Here is a 22,013-nt window from a genome sequence, read left to right on the forward strand (position 1 = left end):
AACATTGATGAAAGCTGAATTAGTTACTACAGAGGTCTCTGGGAAGAACAAGGTGGCTGTTATTTGCGTGCATGGGGACACCCGAGAGTATCCTGTAACTTTAGTGTTTTTTGAGACCCCCAAAGGTAACCTCTCTCATCAGGTGGGGTTAGTGTCTCACTTACCACATGATGCTATTGTGGGAAGGGATTTTCCAAAGTTCTGGGAACTCTGGGATTGTCCTGAGCCCCCCACTGGTACCCCTATAGACCAGGAAGATGACCAGAATTCCTCTGGGAGTGGTGAGGACTCTCCTGAATTTCCCTTGTTGGTATTGGCGGGGGAAACTCGAGAAACTGGGGAGGAGCCAACATCCTCAGATGAAAACATACCGTCTGGAGTTTTCGGATCTTGAGGTTCACAGGGAAAATTTTACCACAGAACAGTTAAAAGACCCCACCCTAATAAAGGCACAGGAAAATGTGGTGAAAATGGATGGCGAGTTAGTGAAACCAGATAAGACTTGCACTTACCCGTACTTCACTATGGAAAGGGACCTGCTGTATCGAGTGGCTCAAAGGGTAGAAGAAACCATTGAGCAACTTGTGGTGCCCAAACCTTACAGGAAGTTGGTGTTAGAATTGGCCCATGGGCACATTCTGGGAGGTCATCTGGGGACCGAGAAAACCAGAGAGAGGGTATTGCAGAGATTCTATTGGCCTGGGGTCATGAAGGAAACAGAAAATTATTGTTCCTCCTGCCCTGTGTGTCAGAAGTCGGCACCTATGCCACATTTCCGTAACCCGCTGGTACCTCTTCCTATCATTGAGGTCCCCCTTTGAGAGGATTGCAATGGATTTGGTAGGTCCGATAATGAAGTCCGCTAGGGGGCATCAGTACATTTTGTTATATTGGACTATGCCACCCATTATCCGGAAGCAATTCCTCTTCGAAATACCTCGGCCAAAACCATAGCCAAAGAGCTATCTCTTGTTTTTAGCGACGTGGGTATTTGTAAGGAACTGCTTACGGACTAAGGTACACCCTTTATGTCCCGGGTTATGAAAGAACTATGCAAGTTGTTCAAAGTGACACAATTGCGTACATCTGTGTATCACCCCCAAACAGATGGGTTGGTTGAAAGATTCAACAAAACCCTAAAACAAATGTTAAAGAAGGTGGTGGATAGAGATGGAAAGAATTGGGACTGTCTAATACCCTATCTAATGTTTGCCATTAGGGAGGTACCCCAATCCTCTACGGGTTTCTCACCCTTCGAGTTGCTCTATGGGAGACACCCAAGAGGGCTGCTGGATATCGCCAAGGAAACTTGGGAAAATGAGAGTTCTCCTCACAGGAGTGTGATTGAGCATGTCGCCCTGATGCAAGATAGAATTGCACAGGTAATGCCAATCGTAAAGGAACATTTGACCCAAGCGCAGTTAGCACAGCAGAGTTTGTACAACCGTGGGGCCAAGACCCGTACTTTTTCCCCGGGGGATAGGGTCTTGGTGCTAGTCCCTACGGTTGAAAGCAAATTTCTGGCCAAATGGCAAGGTCCATACGAAGTAATTGAAAAAATTAGTGAGGTGAACTACAGGGTTAGACAGCCAGGAAGGCGAAACCCGGAACAGATCTATCACGTCAATCTGCTGAAAGCCTGGAGGGATAGGGAATCCCTAGTCGCGGAGACTTTGTCACAAGCCCAGTCTGATTGCTTAGTTCCTGAGGTTGGAATAGCAGTCACCTTATCGAAACCCCAACAACAGGAGGTTAAAGAGTTTGTACTTCGTAACAAAGATTTTCTCTGAGCTGCCCGGACAAACATCTGGCGTAGAGCATGACATTATCACCCCGCCAGGAGAAAGGGTAAAATGAAAACCTTATAGAATACCAGAGGCCCGACGGGAGGCTATACGTGGGCAGGTTCAAAGGATGCTGGAATTGGGTCTGATAGAGGAGTCCCAGAGTGACTGGTCCAGTCCTATCGTACTAGTGCCCAAACCTGATGGGAGCTGGCGGTTTTGTAACGATTTTCGACAATTGAATAAAGTTACAAAATTTGACACCTACCCCATGCCACGTATAGATGAGTTGATTGACCGGCTAGAAACAGCCCGATATATGACAACTCTTGATCTCACCAAAGGGTATTGGCAAATTCCCCTGGCCGAGTCAGCCAAGGAGAAAACTGCGTTTGTAACCCCAGATGGGGCATTCCAATATAAGAGAATGTCGTTTGGGTTACAGAATGCCCCGGCAACATTCCAGCGGAAAATGGATAAGATTCTGAGGCCCCATCAGAAATATGCTGCAGCTTACCTGGATGATGTGATTATCCATAGCACAGACTGGGTCTCACTGGGTCTCACATTTGCCAAAAGTACAAGCAGTCCTAGACTCTATCCGGGAAGCTGGGTTTACGGCCAATCCAAAGAAGTGTACCATTGGACAGGAGGAGGCCAAATATCTTGGGTACACTATTGGGAGGGGGGTGATAAAACCCCAAGTCAATAAAGTCGAGGCCATACAGAGTTGGCCACGTCCCAACAGCAAGAAACAGGTACGAGCCTTTCTGGGAATCGCTGGCTATTATCGACGATTCATTCCCCTCACCAACCTGATAAAAAGGGAAAGTCTGTCATGGTTAAATGGTCCCCAGAGGCTGAAGAAGCATTTCAGTCCTTAAAAACAGCCTTATGTAGCCAGCCAGTGTTGTACTCACCAGACTTCTCTAAGGACTTTGTTGTACAAACTGATGCATCAGACGTTGGGTTAGGAGCAGTGTTATCCCAGGTCTGGAACGGGGAAGAGCACCCAGTCATTTACCTCAGCAGGAAGTTGAAGTCCCATGAGGTAAATTACGCCACGATTGAGAAGGAATGTTTAGCAGTGAAGTGGGCTCTAGATTCCCTTCAGTACTATCTGCTAGGTAGGCACTTTGACCTAGTGACTGATCACGCTCCTTTAACCACTTACAGACCGGACCATTTTGCTGGTCAAAGAACAGACCACTTTTGCGATTCGGCACTGCGCCGCTTTAACTGACAATTGCGCGGTTGTGCGACGTGGCTCCCAAACAAAATTGACGTCCTTTTTTTCCCACAAATAGAGCTTTCTTTTGGTGGTATTTGATCACCCCTGCGGTTTTTATTTTTTGCGCTATAAACAAAATAGAGCGACAATTTTGAAAAAAAACGCATTATTTTTTACTTTTTGTTATAATAAATATCCCCCAAAAATATATAAAAAAACATTTTTTCCCCTCAGTTTAGGCCGATACGTATTCTTCTACATATTTTTGGTAAAAAAATAAATAAAAAAAAAAAAAAATAAAATCGCAATAAGCGATTATTGATTGGTTTGCGCAAAAGTTATAGCATTTACAAAATAGGGATAGTTTCATAGCATTTTTATTAATAATTTTTTATTTATTTTTTTTACTAGTAATGGCGGCGATCAGCGATTTTTATTGTGACTGCGACATTGTGGGGGACCCATCAGACATTTTTGACACATTTTTGGGACCATTGTCATTTATACAGTAATCACTGCTATATAAATGCAGTGATTCCTGTGTAAATGACACTGGCGGTGAAGGGGTTAACCAGTGGGTGGCAGTGTAGGGGTTAAGTGTTCCTAGGGGTGTGTTACTAACTGTGGGGGGGTTGGGCTTTCATTTAGTGAACACTGATCTCTGCTCCAATCACATGGAGCAGAGATCAGCGTCACTAGTTGCTAGGCAGATGGAGAAATGCCGTTTACACGGCATTTCCTCCATTCAGCCGTCCCGTGAGACGATCGCGGGGATGCCCGCGGCGATCGAGTCCGCGGGTCCCGCGACCGGACTCACGGGGGTCCCGACCAGGGCGGCATTGAATATTGGACGTACCTGTACGCCAATATGCCTGCCTGTGCCATTCTGTCGACATACATCGTCATGCGCTGGTCGGGAACCCGTTAAAGTGGATGGCTCAAAACAAGGAGACCAATAGAAGGGTAAATAGGTGGTTCCTGGCCCTACAGGAATTCAACTTTACAGTTAAGCATCGCCCTGGTGTTAAAATGGGGAATGTGGATGCTTTGTCTCGGATACATGCGTGTCTGACTGCTTGTGTTACAACCCCAAGGTTGAAACAAAAGGGGGGGGGGTATGTGGCAGCAGGCAGGTAAAATCACCTGGTTGTATCCAGGATGGAAAATATGTATGCCCTAGATTCAGGTTTTATGCGGATTTGTACAACTAGAGGGGAGTGCTGGGAGTCCTATCATGGGCGTCCGCAGAACTTTTTCCAAGGGGGGGCATCATTTCAAGGCCACTCATGCTCCGCCCCTTTTCGACAATCTCATGAAAATCTTTCTACTGGTAATACATATGTGTTATATAACAGATAATTCATCTTCACTTTGTATTGGAAGTTACTCTGGCGGCTGTGTTCCATGCCCATATAGCCTAGAGAATGTACATCTTTTTACATTGCAATACATCTGTTGTGGCCATATTTTGATCTCATACTGTCACTGAATAGGCTGTTTTCATCAAGATAAAAATATGGCAACAACAGATGTATTGCAATGTAAAAAGATGTACATTCTCTAGGCTATATGGGCATGGTACGCAGCCACCTGAGTAACCTTGCGGACACCCATGCTTTCAAAAACCAGCCCTGGAAAAAATTTCATACCAGCCTCACAGCATTATTATACCAGCCCAACAGCATAACGTCATTATTTTCTTGTTCATGAAAGGGAAAACCATACATTTTAAAGCACATTTGATGAAGAGAGTATTAGATATAGAGATATAGGGCTATATATATGCAAATTCCAGTTAATAGTGGTAAGTGATCAATCATCAAGGGGGGCCCCAGAAACTCAGAACTTCTGCAGAAAGAATACTCTAAGGTAAGGGGGGTGGGTTACTAAAGTAAAGAGGAAACCTTTATATCAGTGCCCCTTACGTTATCGTATTCACTCCCCCTTACATCAGTGACCCCCGACTGGCCTGGCAGTGCTTTCACTGACCTCCTCTCAGGTGCACTGTGCAGGGCTCAGTCAGTCGGCTCCAGCTTGGTGGCTCTGGTTTTATCCTATAATCTCCTGTCCACAGTCCACACAAGTCTGACTTCTCCCATGACCCCCATGCCGGCGGTGCTCCCACTCTTGACTCCTCTCCAGACTCCCTCAGAGACTGCAGACATGCTACAGGAGATGGTCAGAGACTGCAGAGTTGATGCAAGAGCTCAATGCAGCCTCACCAGTGCCCATCAAATGCAGCCTCACTGTGCCCACCAAATGCAGCCTCACTGTGCCCACCAAATGCAGCCTCACTGTGCCCACCAAATGCAGCCTCACTGTGCCCATCAAATGCAGCCTCACTGTGCCGTAAATGCAGTCTCACTGTGCCCATCATTGCAGCCCCTCCAGTGCCCCATGTCCCAGTCTGCAGTCCCTGTCTGTGGGAAGGTGTGTTGTTGATACTCGGTACAGTACCTTGCATGCCAGCAGGATATCCATGACGGCCAGCAGCAGGCAGGGTCTGTTCTCGTTTTGGATGGGGACGGTGCTCCTTCCAGAGGATCTGTCTGCTGTGAGATGGAGTGGTCCCTGGCCACCTGCACCTTCAGCCGTCCTCATTTTCCGGCCCCAGTCAGCCTGCCCTCTGGCCCTGGGGAAGTGGAGAGCATTGGGTGGGAGTTGGAGAGAAGGGGGAGCAAAGCGTACTGGCGGGGTTGGAGAACACATGGGTGGGGGCAAAGAGAGAGGTGGGGTGGAGATCACAGGGGTGGGGAGCGGAGAGCGCTGGGGGGGCCAATAAGAACAGGGGTAGAGTGCACGGTAGGCTGAGAGCACTGGGGGGGCTAAGAGTGTGGGTTGGTGAAGAGCACTGGGGGGGGGGCAGAAAAACAGGGGTGGAGAGCACGGGGCTGGAGAGTACTGGGGGGGGTATAAAGAGCAGAGGGGAGTGGAGAGCACTTCATAGTTTCATAGTTAGTTAGGTTGAATAAAGACACCAGTCCATCCAGTTCAACCTGAGTGAGTGTCTACAATTGTCCCCATCCCTGTACATTGCACACTCATGTTGGTCCCTACCCTCAAGGAGCCCACAATCCAAGGTCCCCATTCATATCTTAGGGCCAATTTTGAACAGAAGCCAACTTACCTACCTGCATGTCTTTGGATTGTGGGAGGAAACCGGAGTACCCGGAGGAAACCCACGCAGGCACAGGGAGAACATGCAAACTCCAGGCAGGTAGTGTCGTGGTTGGGATTTGAACCAGTGACCCTTCTTACTGCTAGGTGAAAGTGCTAACCACTACACCACTGTGCCGCACTTGGGTGGGGGCAAAATGCAGGAGGAGTGGAGAGTACAGGGGTGGGGAGTGGAGAGTGCTGGGGGGAGCCAAAAAGAACAGGGGTGGAGAGCATGGAGGGTAGAGAGCACTGGGGGGCTGGAGAGCACCAGGGGGGCAGAAATAACAGGGGTGGGGAGAATGGATGGCTGGAGAGCACTGGGGTGGGGGCTGAAGAGCACTGGGGGGGGGGAGAAAGAACAGGGGGGAGAGCACTGGGGGAGTGGAGAGCACTGGGGGGGGGAAGAACAGGGGGAGAGAGGAGAGCACTGGGGGGGGGGGAGAGCACTGGGCGGAGTGGAGAGCACTGGGAGGGAAAGAACAGGGGGGAGAGCACTGGGGAGGAGAACGGGGGGAGAGTACGGAGGGGAGAGGACTGGGGGAGTGAAGAGCACTGTGGGGGGGAGAACAGGGGGGAGCACTGGGCGGAGTGGAGAGCACTGGGAGGAACAGGGGGGAGAGCACTGGAGGGGAAAGAACAGGGGGGAGAGCCCTGAGGCAGAGAACGGGGGGAGAGGACTGGGGGGAGTGAAGAGCACTGTGGGGGGGAGAACAGGGGGGGAGCACTGGGCGGAGTGGAGAGCACTGGGATGATGGCTGAAGAAGGATGGGGAGAGCTGGAGAGCAGCAAGAACAGGGGAGGAGAAAACTGGGGGGGGGGGGGCAGGAGAGTGTGGTGGAGGAGAGCACTGGGGGAGTGGAGAGCACTGTGAGGGGGGACAGCACTGGGGGGTGAACAGGGGGAGTGGAGAGCACTGGGATGGTGGCTAGAGAAGGATGGGGAGAGCTGGAGAGCAGCAAGAAGAGGAGAGGGGAGGAGAGAACTGTGGGGGGGCAGGAGAGTTTTGTGGTGGAGGAGAGCACTGGGGGGGGGGGGGCAGGAGAGTGTGGTGGTGGAGAAGAGCACTGTGGGGGGGGGGCAGGAGAGTGTGTTGGTGGAGAAGAGCACTGGGGGGGGGCAGGAGAGTGTGGTGGTGGAGGAGAGCACTGGGGGGGCAGGAGAGTGCGGTGGTGGAGGAGAGCACTGGGGGGGGGGGGCAGCAGAGTGTGGTGGTGGAGGAGAGCACTGGGGGGGGGGAGGACAGGAGAGTGTGGTGGTGGAGGAGAGCACTGGGGGGGGCAGGAGAGTGTGGTGGTGGAGGAGAGCACTGGGGTGGGCAGGAGAGTGTGGTGGTGGAGGAGAGCACTGGGGGGGGGCAGGAGAGTGTGGTGGTGGAGGAGAGCACTGGGGGGGCAGGAGAGTGTGGTGGTGGAGAAGAGCACTGTGGGGGGGGCAGGAGAGTGTGTTGGTGGAGAAGAGCACTGGGGGGGGGCAGGAGAGTGTGGTGGTGGAGGAGAGCACTGGGGGGGGCAGGAGAGTGCGGTGGTGGAGAAGAGCACTGGGGGGGGGGCAGGAGAGTGCGGTGGTGGAGGAGAGCACTGGGGGGGGGGCAGGAGAGTGCGGTGGTGGAGGAGAGCACTGGGGGGGGGCAGGAGAGTGCGGTGGTGGAGGAGAGCACTGGGGGGGGGCAGGAGAGTGCGGTGGTGGAGGAGAGCACTGGGGGGGCAGGAGAGTGCGGTGGTGGAGGAGAGCACTGGGGGGGCAGGAGAGTGCGGTGGTGGAGGAGACCACTGGGGGGGGCAGGAGAGTGTGGTGGTGGAGGAGAGCACTGGGGGGGCAGGAGAGTGTGGTGGTGGGGAGCACTGGGGGGGCAGGAGAGTGTGGTGGTGGAGGAGACCTCTGGGGAGGCAGGAGTGTGTGGTGGTGGAGGAGACCACTGGGGGGGCAGGAGAGTGTGGTGGTGGAGAAGAGCACTGTGGGGGGGGCAGGAGAGTGTGTTGGTGGAGAAGAGCACTGGGGGGGGGGCAGGAGAGTGTGGTGGTGGAGGAGAGCACTGGGGGGGGCAGGAGAGTGCGGTGGTGGAGAAGAGCACTGGGGGGGGGGCAGGAGAGTGCGGTGGTGGAGGAGAGCACTGGGGGGGGGGGCAGGAGAGTGCGGTGGTGGAGGAGAGCACTGGGGGGGGCAGGAGAGTGCGGTGGTGGAGGAGAGCACTGGGGGGGCAGGAGAGTGCGGTGGTGGAGGAGAGCACTGGGGGGGCAGGAGAGTGCGGTGGTGGAGGAGACCACTGGGGGGGGGCAGGAGAGTGTGGTGGTGGAGGAGAGCACTGGGGGGGCAGGAGAGTGTGGTGGTGGGGAGCACTGGGGGGGGCAGGAGAGTGTGGTGGTGGAGGAGACCTCTGGGGAGGCAGGAGTGTGTGGTGGTGGAGGAGACCACTGGGGGGGCAGGAGAGTGTGGTGGTGGAGAGCACTGGGGGGGGGGGCAGGAGAGTGTGGTGGTGGAGAGCACTGGGGGGCAGGAGAGTGTGGTGGTGGAGAGCACTGGGGGGGGCAGGAGAGTGTGGTGGTGGAGGAGACCACTGGGGGGGCAGGAGAGTGTGGTGGTGGAGGAGACCACTGGGGGGGCAGGAGAGTGTGGTAGTGGAGAGCACTGGGGGGGCAGGAGATTACGGTGGTGGAAGAGACCACTGGGGGGGCAGGAGAGTGTGGTGGTGGAGGAGAGCACTGGGGGGGCAGGAGAGTGTGGTGGTGGAGGAGACCACTGGGGGGGCAGGAGAGTGTGGGGGGGCAGGAGAGTGTGGTGGTGGAGGAGAGCACTGGGGGGGGGGCAGGAGAGTGTGGTGGTGGAGGAGAGCACTGGGGGGGCAGGAAAGTGTGGTGGTGGAGGGCACTGGGGGGGGCAGGAGAGTGCGGTGGTGGAGGAGAGTGTGATGGTGGAGGAGAGCACTGGGGGGGGGCAGGAGAGTGTGGTGGTGGAGGGCATGGGGGGAGGAGAGTGTGGTGGTGGAGGACAGTGTGGTGTGTAGGAGAGCACTGGGGGGGGGCAGGAGAGTGCGGTGGTGGAGGAGAGCACTGCAGCCCCCCCCTCGATCCTCCTATCCAGGCACTGTGGCACACAGGGCGGGCTGTACGGATGGGCATCTCCTCCTCTGCATCACAGCGCTGGATGGCTCTGTAACACAGTCCCACCCCCTCAGACCGGCTCATGTGATAGGCGGAACGTTGATTCTCTGTACTATCACACTGAGGAGGCGGGACTGTGTTACAGAGCGGCCGCCGAACACAGAGCCATCCAGCGCTGTGATCCAGAGGAGAGAGCAGAGGATGCAGCCGCCAGCGGACTCAGAAAAAAAATGTAGCATGGCGGCAGCTGCAACACCTTGGGGATTCCAGGGGGGGGCACTTGACCCCCTTGCCCCCTGCTGCGGACGCCCATGAGTCCTATAGGGGAAGAGTTAATGAGCTCAGCTGAAGTAAGTGGGCTCATTAAGACCTCTACAAAAAACCCCAGCATGCTTAGGGAGATGCTCCATCCTGGAACCAGTTTTGTGTTTGTATAGACTGGGGAGTGTGACACCTGTTAACGCCTGTGTGGCGAACCTCTGAGACAGAGACAGAGACAGAGACAGGGACTGGTGCAGCACAAGGCTGCACTCAGTTGTTAGACAGGGAATCTATGTGTGTAATTAGAGGGCAAGCTAACCAGGATTTAATTTTCATTGTGTTTTTTTTTTTTGTTTGGCTGTTATATTTTTCACTGCATGTAGCATAAATAAACCGCACCTTTTGTTTTTTCCACCTACAACGCTGTCTGCTGTGCCTGATTTTGTGTTTGTTGTGAACCCATCCAGGGGGTCACACACACCCGCTGCTGAGCTAACCCCTCACTATATATATATATATATATATATATATATATATATCTATAGATATAGATATATATTTTGTACTGATTACAATAAAGTAATGCATTTTTATAAAACATGGGCGCTCATTTTGTAACCATAAATTCTGCATGAACTTTGTGTAGTTACAGTACATGGAAATTAAAAAAAAAAAAAAAAAGCAAACAGGTTTTCCAATACTTGGAAATGAAAAGAATTTGCCTTTAGATACACTATGAGGGAAATAATGAGCTCCCTACAATCAGCCATCACTTGACATCTACTCTTTACCAAAATATTCTTTGTAAAAACTTCCCCCAAAGAACCCTTTTTTTTTTTTCTCCTCAGACACAACAACGTCCCACCCCTTGTGAGAGCCCTGGAATTTTTTTTTTCAGATGATTCATCCCTTATGTTAGAAATTTGAACTTTTGTTTTTATTTCACTGGTCTGGACCAGGGATGACGAACTGCCTCGAACGCCTTCAAGATATTTTCAAGCGATAGGTATCTTTTCACAGGCTGCGCGTTGCACTTTGTGAAAGCGACTTGTTTATTTGGCGATTGTTTACACTTGTTTATGTGAGGATTGCCGTTCTGCACAGTACGGCTTAGGTATTGCAGTGTTGTAGAAATGCTGTCTATGGGATAAAGCCGACCAGGGGAAGGACTGAGTGAGACAAAAGACAAGCACGTCCCGTGTGCGCACATTGTGTGTGAGGCAGTCAGGTACACCGGACGTCACCTCTACGACCTGAAGCAGTCAGGTACACCGGACGTCACCTCTATGACCTAGGAGAACTGGGAGCGATGTATTGGCTCGCTCACACCGAAACACCAGAGAACAGGAAAAACGATTGGACTCCAATGCAGGTTTAACGGCAAACGCCATCTTCTAACTTGGGGTGTGCTGTCCTGTATGCGGACACAGCGGCTACAGAGCTCCTGTCCGTTCCCAAGCGTGCACCTTTTTATGTGACCGAAGGCAGAGGGTGTGTGCGAGGGAGAGAGAGGGAGTAAAAGGAGGGGATACGGAGCCCACACCGACTTGCTGATGCCTGTGACTCATTCTCAGGCAACGCTAGCAACTGAACTTCTCACCTCATTACAGCAACTAGCCGGGATCCCAAGGAATCTACTAGATCATCTTAATTAGTGCAAAACAAGCCCATCGGCAGTTGGGACTCTTTGACTGGATTTGTGTAGCTATGGACTGGGGATTTCCCATCTGCACTTGCTTCTAAGAACTGTCACCTTATCTCTTCAGGACCATCTTCCGAAGAACAACAAACAAACAAAAAAAAGATGAGTCTGGATACGTCCCGCAAGTGTGACAGCTCAGTCATCTATGCTAGATGTTTACACGTCGTGTTGCTGTGCTTGTGGGTGCAGGTATGTGGGGCGATCACACTTTTCTGATTTTCAAAGGGGCAGATTTACTTTAAAAAAAAAAAAAAAAAAAGCTGGAGCACTCAGAATCAGGTGCAGCCGTGCATGGTAGCCAATCAGCTTCTAGTTTCAGCTTGTTCAATTAAGCTTTGCCAATAAAACCTGGAAGCTGATTGGTTTCTATGCACAGCTGCAGCAGGTTTTGCCCACTTCAGGTTTAATAAATAACCCTGAAAGTATTCCTTTTTTTATTTGGTTGGTGTGGAATCAAGCAGCTTGTGATCATGCACAGTTTCTCCTTTTACGCTGAATAATGCACTTGATTTGAAGGAATTTCTACTCTCTGCCTCGCTCCCCCCCCCCCCCCCTTTTTCTTTTTAACGTTGCTTCCTAAGGAACTTGCTCAAATTCCACATTTTTCCTTGCCAGAAAACGACTACTCCCTTTCCGTTTTTTTTTTTTTTTCTTTTTTCCAAAGGAGATGAGATTTTCCCTAAATTGATTTTAATTAGGTGACCACAGAAAAAAAATTGCATTTAAAAAGAGATGAAATAATGTAAGCATCTTCGGAAAATAGGTGTTCAATAGGTTTTTACTTAGTGGAACAGCGTTCCAGCAAAAGGAGGAAAGAAAAAAAAAAAGTAGCCAAATGTTTGAAAGATTTTGTTGGCATTACCAGCTCTTATTTTTTCCCACCTTGTCGGTACTACACATGAATCTTTACATGACACGCCTTCTATTTGAACTGCTGGATGTTGGCAAAAAAGGCTCAAGTGGTTGTAAACTCTGTACAACCACTTTTACCTACAGGTAAGCCTATCTTAAGGCTTACCTCTGGGTGCTGGATATATCTCCTAAACCTGCACGGTTTAGGAGATATTTACAGTATACGCGTGCGCCAACGTAATCGGTGGATGTGCACTTTAGAAAGGGATCATGCCGTGATTGGCGGCTCCTGTGCGCATGTGACATCACGCAATTCCGGACAGGCCCTGGAAGGAAGAGGGGTGAAGATGGATGCTTCCAGCCAGCAGGGACATTGCAGGCTTCAGTTTCAGGTAAGTGACACGTAATGGTCTACTATGCAATTCATAGTAGCCCTTTATGCTTTACCTTTGCAGGGAAATAAAGAGGAAGTAAAACCCATTCAGTTTTTTTCAATTAGCCCACTGGCTGATTGCATTAAAGAAAAAAAAAAACAGAGTGGAACCTTGGATTACGAGCATAATTCATTCCAGAAGAATACTTTGTTATTCAAAGCACTAGTATATCAAAGTGAGTTTCCCCATAGAAAATAATGGAAACTCAGATAATCCATTCCAGGGGCTCTGCTATTGTATGCAGTACCACATGTGGTCAGAGGTGGGGGGGGCACCAGAGACATTCAGAAACACTCAGAGCTGCTGGGATGCACTCGGAGGGGCTCTGAGACACTTGGGAACGGAGTGTTTCCTAGTGTCACTGGCACCCCCACACCTCTGGCCAAATGTGGTACTGCACACCTCAGAGGCTTGAATCCTGCTTGTTTTGCGCTCATAGCTCTTATTGCAAAATGCTCCTAAACCATGTTACTCGCAATCCGTGGAATCACTGTATATAATAAATATAAGGCCAGCCTAATTGTGGCTCCGTGATAACTCCAGCTCTGTGCTAGATTTAGAAGGCCCAGCAGGAGAATTTAATACAGCCCTAACAACTCTTTTCTGGTGGCTTGGCCCTTTAAAAGGCCCTTTACCAGATTCATTCCTTATGCTCATTTTGGTAGCTTAATAACACATTCTGCAAATTCAGGTACTACTTAAAGCAGAACTGCATCCTAAAAGAGAAGTTCAGCTTTAACAACTCTTTCCCTCTTCCTCTCCTACTTTTGGAGAGAACAGGTAACTAGTGTTAGCAGGTACCTGCTCCCACTTCTGCTCTGAATGCCTAGGCGATTAGAGCAGAAGTTCTCCCTGCCTACAACCTTCTGGGACATGTCACAGGCACTAGAAAGCTGCAGGTCCATTTAGAAAGTGCAGCATGACCTGCACGTGCACAGTAAGAAGCCAGCTGTGAAGCTGCAAGAAGTCACAGCCAGCTTCCCTTAGTAAACATGCCGGTGCTTGGGAACCAAAGACTGGCAAAAAAATGGCCTGGGTGAGGATAGCCCTGATATTTGGACAGGTACATTTTTAAAAGTCACCAGCTACAGTATGTGTAGCTGTTGACTTTTATTAAATTTTTTTGTATTAAGACTGAACAACCATTTTAATAGCACCAGTTTTGCAAAGTGGAACTATTACTGCACCAAATTGTAAAGTAGGCTAGGGTCATGTAAATATATAGGAGGGATATGCAATTAGCGGAACTCCAGCTGTTGCAGAACTACAAGTCCCATCATGTCTCTGCCTCTGGGTGTCATGCTTGTGGCTGTCAGTCTTGCTATGCCTCATGGGACATGTAGTTCTGCAACAGCTGGAGGTCCGCTAATTGCATATCCCTGATATATAGTCAAGACCCACCAGACAAAAGACACATTTTTTTTTCATGGAGTGCCAACCATGGTTATACGTAGGGGAAGGGAAGCAAGACAATAGAGGTAGGGTGTTAAGTGGTCAACTCCAAACATCCATATTGAAATACAAAAATAGTATAACTTATTCATAGAAAAATGCACAAAGACACAAACCTATATGTACACATAAAGACAGTATAAATCCAAGGGATCATGATAGTATAGCAAGTAAATATAAAGACGCAATCAAGGCCGACATGTTTTGCAGTCAGTCATATCGATTTCTTCAAGGCTGAACTGCTTCTTGCTTAAATCAAAGATCTCATAGGTCATCTGGGGTGTCTGGATTGAGGGGAGACCAAGAAGAGATACACCAGCAGTATAAAGCATGCGTCAAGGAGCATGGCACATTCATTGCTCACCAGAGAGACACCAAGCGAATAGAAATAATCGATCTGAGAGTAATGCCGCGTACACACGAGCGGACTGTATGGCGTACTTAGTCCGCCGAAACACATTTCAGCGGACAGTCCGCTCGTGTGTGGGCTTCAGCGGACTTTTTCAGCGTGCAGTCCGGCGTACTAAGAATTTCAGTTTTTTCAAAATTCTGTCCATTGTACTCGCATTTCGGCGGACAATCCGGCCGTGTGTATGCCAGTCCGCCGTACTTTTGAAATGAGCGGACTTTTCCCACCCGGAGAAAAGTCCGTTCATTTCGAGCAGGTATCCAGGTAGGCGGGGCCCGCGAAGGAGACGTCGTTGGCCCTGCCACCTGGTATGGACTTAAAAGGGAACCCCAACGCCGAAAAAAATCGGCGTGGGGGTCCCCCCCAAGTCCACAACAGACCCTTGTCCGAGCACGCTACCCGGCCGGCCAGGAAAGGGGGGCGAGGGAGCGCCCCCCCTCCTGAGCCGTACCAGGCCGCGTGCCCTCAACATGGGGGGTGCCTTGGGGAAGGGGGGGCTGCGCGGCCCCCCCACCCCAAAGCACCATGTCCCCATGTTGATGAGGACAAGGGCCTCTTCCCGACAACCCTGGCCGTTGGTTGTCGGGGTCTGCGGGCGGGGGGCTTATCGGAATCCGGGAGCCACATTTAATAAGGGGGCCCCCGGATACCGGCCCCCCACCCTATGTGAATGAATATGGGGTACAATGTACCGCTACCCATTCACCTGTAAAATAAAAGTACCAAAAAAGAGCTATACTTTTATTTTACAGGTGAATGGGTAGGGGTACATTGTACCCCATACTCATTCACATAGGGTGGGGGGGCCGGTATCCGGGGGCCCCCTTATTAAATGGGGCTCCCGGATTCCGATAAGCCCCCCGCCCACAGACCCCGACAACCAACGGCCAGGGTTGTCGGGAAGAGGCCCTTGTCCTCATCAACATGGGGACAAGGTGCTTTGGGGTGGGGGGGCCGCACGGCCCCGCCTTCCCCAAGGCACCCCCCATGTTGAGGGCACGCGGCCTGGTACGGCTCAGGAGGGGGGGCGCTCCCTCACCCCCCTTTCCTGGCCGGCCGGGTAGCGTGCTCGGACAAGGGTCTGTTGTGGACTTGGGGGGGACCCCCACGCTGATTTTTTTCGGCGTTGGGGTTCCCCTTTAAGTCCATACCAGGTGGCGGGGCCAGCGACGTCTCCTTCGCGGGCCCCGCCTACCTGGAGACGCGCTCGAAATGAGCGGACTTTCCTCTGCGTGTGTGGGCGAGTCCGTTCATTTCAAAAGTACGGCGGATAGTACGGCGGACTTAGTACGCCGTATTAGTCCGCTGACAAAGTGCCGTGTGTGGGCAAGTAGCCCGTTCGGAAAGTCTGACGGACAGTCTGGCGGAAAGTACGCCAGACTAAGTACGTCATACAGTTCGACCGTGTGTACGCGGCATAAGAGCCATATCGTGAATATTCATACACAAATATCACTTGATGTCAAAGGGAGAGTGTCCACAGATTGAATGACAATATCAAATAAGATCAAATCTGGTATAAGTAAACATGCTGCTGGATGTCAAGTGCATACAGTGACAAAGGCTTCCAACAGAGACAAATGGGGACAACAGTCCAAGGAATGTCCCGCCTGGCGTCACAACTCTGGGTCTCCCAAGGATCCCGCACTCCAGCGGGATGAGATCTTTGACTTAAGCAAGAAGCCATTCAGCATTGAAGAAGTGGATATGTCTAACTGCGAAACATGTCAGCCTTGATCGCTTGTTTATATTTATTTGCTATACTATCATGATCCCTACTGTTTTTATTTGTATATACATGTATGTGTTTTTGTGTGTATTTTTCTATGAATAAAGTATACTATTTATGTATTTCAATGTCTGGAGTTGACCGCTTAACGCCCTACCTCTATAGTCTTACTTCCCTTCCCCTTAAAAAAGAATTGCCTCCAGTTTATAGATAACGAATTTAGATGCAGTTAAAACCAACTCTAATATGACAGACTTTGTAACATGCAGCATGTTTGCCACTGCTACCCCCACTCTATGATCCCTTTCACACTGAAACCTGCTCTGCGCTAGCTGTAAAGCGCCACTGGTTTTAGCAGCGTTTTACTGGCGCTGTGTGGGCGGGAGCGGGACGATTTTAACCCCAAACAAGGTCAACAAGGGGTTAAAAGTGCTCAGAAATTGTTGCTTTGCAGGCACTTGCTTTGCCTTGCTGTGCAGGCACTTCGGCAGCACTGCCCATTGAACAGCTTTGTGAATCTGACTTTCAGCTTTTACTGATAATAAGAACAGGTACTAAGAAGAACTGTGTGACATTGGTTTATGTGGTGCAAGATTCAAGAAAACAAGTCTTAGGAGCACTTACACAAGAGGGGGGTTGGGATCACCGGCGGTAAAACTATTTTTAGCGGTGCTTTATCGATGCTTTAGCGGCACTTTTCGGCCGCTAGCAGGGCGCTTTTAACCTCGCTGGCGACAAAAAAGGTTAAAAACGCCAGAAAAGCGCTGCTGCTGAGGCCCTTTGCAGGCGATTTGATTTAAATGGGCAGGGTGCTTCAGGAGCAGTGTATACACAGCTCCTAAAGCGCCTCCAAGATGCTGCTTGCAGGACTTTTTAACGTCCCGCAAGAGCACTGCTCCAGTGTGAAAGCATTTGGGCTTTCACACTGGAGTGAGAGGAGAGGCGCTTTGCAGGTGCTATTTGTAGCGATATTGCGCCTCAGTGTAAAAGGGGCCTTAGTGATAACGAACAAACCTAATTTCTGTTAAGTAATCATGAATTTGGTGCACAGGTAACATGTAGCTGAATAACTCCAGATTTCTGGAGTAATTGCATTTGTGAATTCCTGTCATTAAAGTGTTGGGCTTTTTTTTAACAGCATCTGAGATTTAAGAGCTAAGAGTGTCCTGTAATGTGCAACATAAGTGGAGAATGTATGAGTAAATCTAGATATGAGTTTTGCCAAATCACTAGTGCTAAATGTGAATGATGCTATATTACCCACCAGAGGCAGCCATTTAAATGTTTACATCCTGAGAGGTATTTGAAACTCACAGTTCGAAAAGCACAGGGGATAAATAATGTATCAGAATTTGTTGGAAACTGTATACGTTTTAAAGCTGCCAGTAAGCATATGTTAAGACAGGGGAATACTCTTTCACATTTGGTGTTGATTATTGATTGGTAGATAAATGTGGCTTGGACAATTTCTAGATTTCCGAGAAGCTGATTTTAGCATTTCTGGATTGATATATTGCACATTCCCCCTTAAGATAACCTTCTGATAATAAAGAAGGAGAAACTATCACCCTTTTCTCTTGTTCCTTTTGAATGAGATGAAATTTGGCACATTGCCTGGAAAGCACTTGCTAAAATCTGATCTTTTATTTTAGCAGCTTTTTAAACTTTAGAAGTTATTGGCGGTTATACAATTGGAACTTGTAGCCTTCCAAGGCAATAAAAATAAAAAATAAAAAGTCCTAAACTTGGTGACTATTAGAACCATACTTGAAAGTTTATTTGCTGACATTGCAACATTTCTAAGACATGATGTTATGGGTTTCTATTGCTGGATAAACTCACTTCATAGAATATGATTTTATATATATTAGTTTACAGTGCAAATTTAACAAGTCTACTGCAGTACAAGGTAATCTGTGTAAACTGGATTGAGAAACATGCGTGTTCCTTTGAATAAATGTCAGGTTGTGTTTGTTCCTCCAGTATTTAGGGCTCCTTTCACATGGGCTGGATCTGGTTTTGCTCAGCAGGGGACCTATCCGCTCATCATCCCCCTACTGGGCTGAGTGGCCGGATGCAGACATGGACACTGTCTGCTCTGCTCTGCTCTATGGGCAGCTGGATGTAAACATATTAGTTGCTTGTTTACATGCAACTACTCTCCCATCTGCTCCGTCCAGATGGAGGGGAACGGATCTCCTGTTTTTTTGCCGGATTAGATCTGACCCGGAGGTAGCTGGGTGTAAACAAACACAAGTTTCTTTACATCAGACTACCCATAAAGGAGACTAGAGGGTTTGATTGGGTCTGGCTGAAAAACAGGCAGCCGGACCCAATCGGACCTCCTGTGTGAAAGGGGCCTAAGTAATTGTAGTGCCATGCATAGCACACAGCTTGAAAAGTAACAATTTATTGCATTATACTAATATACTCATTTGAAATGTAAACTGGTATCTTTGTATTTATTTTGTGCATCAGCAAGTTACTATTTATTGCCTGCATTCTGGGAATAAGTATACATAGTTTTGAAGCTTTTTAATTCATAGACCCCCAATACTAGGGAAAGTGCAAGGTTATTGCTGGAATCATCCATGTAGGTGCTTCTCTGGTTGACAGATGTATTTAAATGTGGCATGTAGATGGTTCACAGTATGGCAAACTAAAAAGGAAAATGAGCCTTGTATAAGGTTACCAGATTTTCAAAATGAAATCCAGGAGCACCCTGCTAACCATGCCCACTTTTAACCACACATGCCAAAATCGTATAGTCATATAATCAGTAAAGCGTATTATGGCATTGTGGTAGCCATTGATTTTAAATGTCACACCAATGCACCAATATAGTAATATGACAAAGTACCTGCACTGAAGCACACCACAATATGTCCATTATGGTGCACTGGGTTGAAAGACATGGTGCAAGTACATTTTTGGCTGCATTGTGGTATATTGGCAGCCTAATTAAAATGAATGAACAGCACTAAAGCGTGAATGGATCCTAAAGGATAAGTGCACTTTCAAACAAAGTGCCTTCATCATTTCTGCCTCCCAATTAAGATAATCTTGGCCACCCTACCTCTCCTTAGGTATATTCTAAAGTGATGCCCATGGCCTCCAGTGTTTGCTTACATTCTGATCAGCCAGTTTTTAGTGCACTGGCCAATCCTGTTCTATGGGGACTTTTCTTGAGTGTCTCCGACCTTGGCACATGGCCACATAGAACTCTGTGGAAAGATACTGCATAGGCAAGCCCAGCATGCTGAAGATCAATCAGCCAAGATGTAATCAATTACAAAGTAAGCTTGGTGCGGACACATAAGATAAATGCACCTTGTTTGAAAGTGCGCTTATATTTTAAAGTGGATCTTCAACTCTGGGGAAAAATAAGTCTGCAGCTACGACTACTGTAGCTTCTGACTTTCAAAAACACATACTTACCAGCCATTGAGTTAAGAGCTTTCTTCCTACAACCCAAATTCTTCTCAGCTTTTTCTAACCCCAATTTTGGATTTGGAGTGAACTTATCAGGAAGTGGCAGCCAGCTCCCAAATCAAAGATGGCCGCTAAAGAGCCACTGTGCATGCTGGCTGACTGCCATTTTGGATTTAGTAATGGGCTAAGTGATCAGAGTCAGTCAGCTCCCAGCCAAATATGGCTCATGTAGCCTCCTGGAGTATGTGATGTGTATCCCAGGAGGCTCAGCAGAGTGGGCTGGACAAAGAACAGTATAAAGCTGAAATGTGCAGGATATTAGAAGAACCGGGGACATATAAACTACTCCCTAACAATCCCACAAGTCTTTACAAAAGACAACTTAAGAGCCTTGTCGAGAAGGGATACGACTCGAAAATTTTGAATAAGAAAGAAAAATCGTTTTTGATCCCTATTGCTCCAAGGATTCCCACTATATATTATCTGCCAAAGATTCATAAAGATGAGATTAATCCTCCCGGCAGGCCTATAGTGAGTGGTATCAATTCTATCACCTCACGTATAGGTCGATATATAGATTTTTACCTGCAACCTTTAGTGAAAAAAACTCCTTCGTATCTTAAGGATACAGGAGCGACAATTAGGAGATTGGCAAATATAATTCCCCAGGATGAATGCATTATTGCCACAGCAGATGTGGCTTCTTTATATACTTGCATTCCACATAGAAGGGGTATAGAAGCTGTCCGCTATTTTTTGGATCAAGAAGATTCTCTAGCGTCATTTCAACGTGACTACCTCATTGAACTGCTCGAGTTTGCAACCGAGCATAATTATTTTTGGTTCAATGGGAATTACTACTCACAGCAGAGAGGTGTAGCAATGGGGGCCAAATTTGCCCCCAGTCTTGCCAATTTATTCATGGCAAAGTGGGAGGAGGATGTCGTCTATGCCCATCATAGCCCTTCGTTGGTTTTATGGGCAAAATATATAGACGACATCCTCCTCCTATGGAATGGCACACCTGAATCGCTAAGAGAATTTTTTGATATTCTGAACCACAATGATAGGGGTATTTCATTATCACTAGAGATGAGTACCTCTAAGATCAACTTCTTGGATCTAGAAATTGAAATAGTAAACAATAAATTTGTGTTCAAAACACATTTCAAAGAAACAGATCGGAACAGCTTCATTCCCCTAGATAGCTGCCACCACAGAGCGTGGCTTAATTCGGTTCCACGAAGCCAGTTTCTACGTCTTCGGAGGAACTGTACAGATCTAGAGACATTCAGAATACAAGCCAAAAACCTTAGGCAGAAATTTGAAGATAAGGGGTATGATAGAGCAATTTTGGATAGGGAAATATGTAAAGTTGCGGAAACCAATAGAGAGGACCTCATTGTTGAGAAAACACAAAATGTACCTGATGATACTTATAGATGGTCTATGTTAACAACGTTTTCATCACAGCACAGACAGATCAAGTCTATTATAAACAAACACTGGAGTATACTAAAAAATGATTCTGTGTTGGGCCCCAAGCTACCCGAACAAGCGAGGATACTCTTCAGGGGAGTTCCATCCCTACAGAATAGTATAGCCCCCAATATCCTAGATCCACCTAATCGTCCATCCTTTTTCCACAACATGACGGGTTTCTACCCCTGTAAAAAGTGCAGTGTATGTAGATATAATACCTTGGGGAGACGTAAGGCCACTGAATTTACTTCTACAACTACTAATAAGACACACTTTTTGCACTTGTGATACCAGGTATGTGGTATATTTAATCACCTGCCCCTGCGGCAAGCAATATGTAGGAAGGACAATCAGGACATTTGCAATCAGGGTAGGCGAACATATATCTCTTATCAAGAGTAAAGATTCAAAACACACTGTCCCTAGACACTACAAGCAGTGTCACAACAGTGATCCTACAGGAACAGAGTTTTTGATTATTGATAAGTATACGCCACCCTGGAGGGGGGGTGCCATGACCAGGGGCGTATCCAAGTTAGAGACGTATTGGATATACACTATCAAGTCTTACTCCCCGTTTGGTCTAAACGTGGAGTGGGACATCAATGCATTCATCGACGATGGTTGATGCATGGCGTTGGGTCCCACTCCCCGGTTGGTTTGGACTTGGTGTGCAATATGGATGCATTCATTGAAGATAGTTGAGGTTTGTCCATCTCTTTTATCTATATTTTTATCTTTATTTCATTTTTCTCTTCCTTTTTTGGTATACACGGTAGGAATACGTGGGGAAAATGTACTTTGTGCGTACTTGCAGATGGTTAAAGGTGACTTGGGTTTGGTCCACCTAATATTTTAGCACATATTACTTTCGGTCTCCTTGTGATTAGGCCATTATATTAACAGAGCGCCATATTTGAGCATATATACATATACTTCAAAACTTATGACTATATTTGATTTTTACAATTTTTATATATTTTTAACT

This window comes from Lithobates pipiens, unplaced genomic scaffold (genome assembly GCF_037356315.1).
Source record: "Lithobates pipiens isolate NorthernLeopardFrog02 unplaced genomic scaffold, aLitPip1_a1.2 Scaffold_8, whole genome shotgun sequence".
Classification (NCBI taxonomy): domain Eukaryota; kingdom Metazoa; phylum Chordata; class Amphibia; order Anura; family Ranidae; genus Lithobates; species Lithobates pipiens.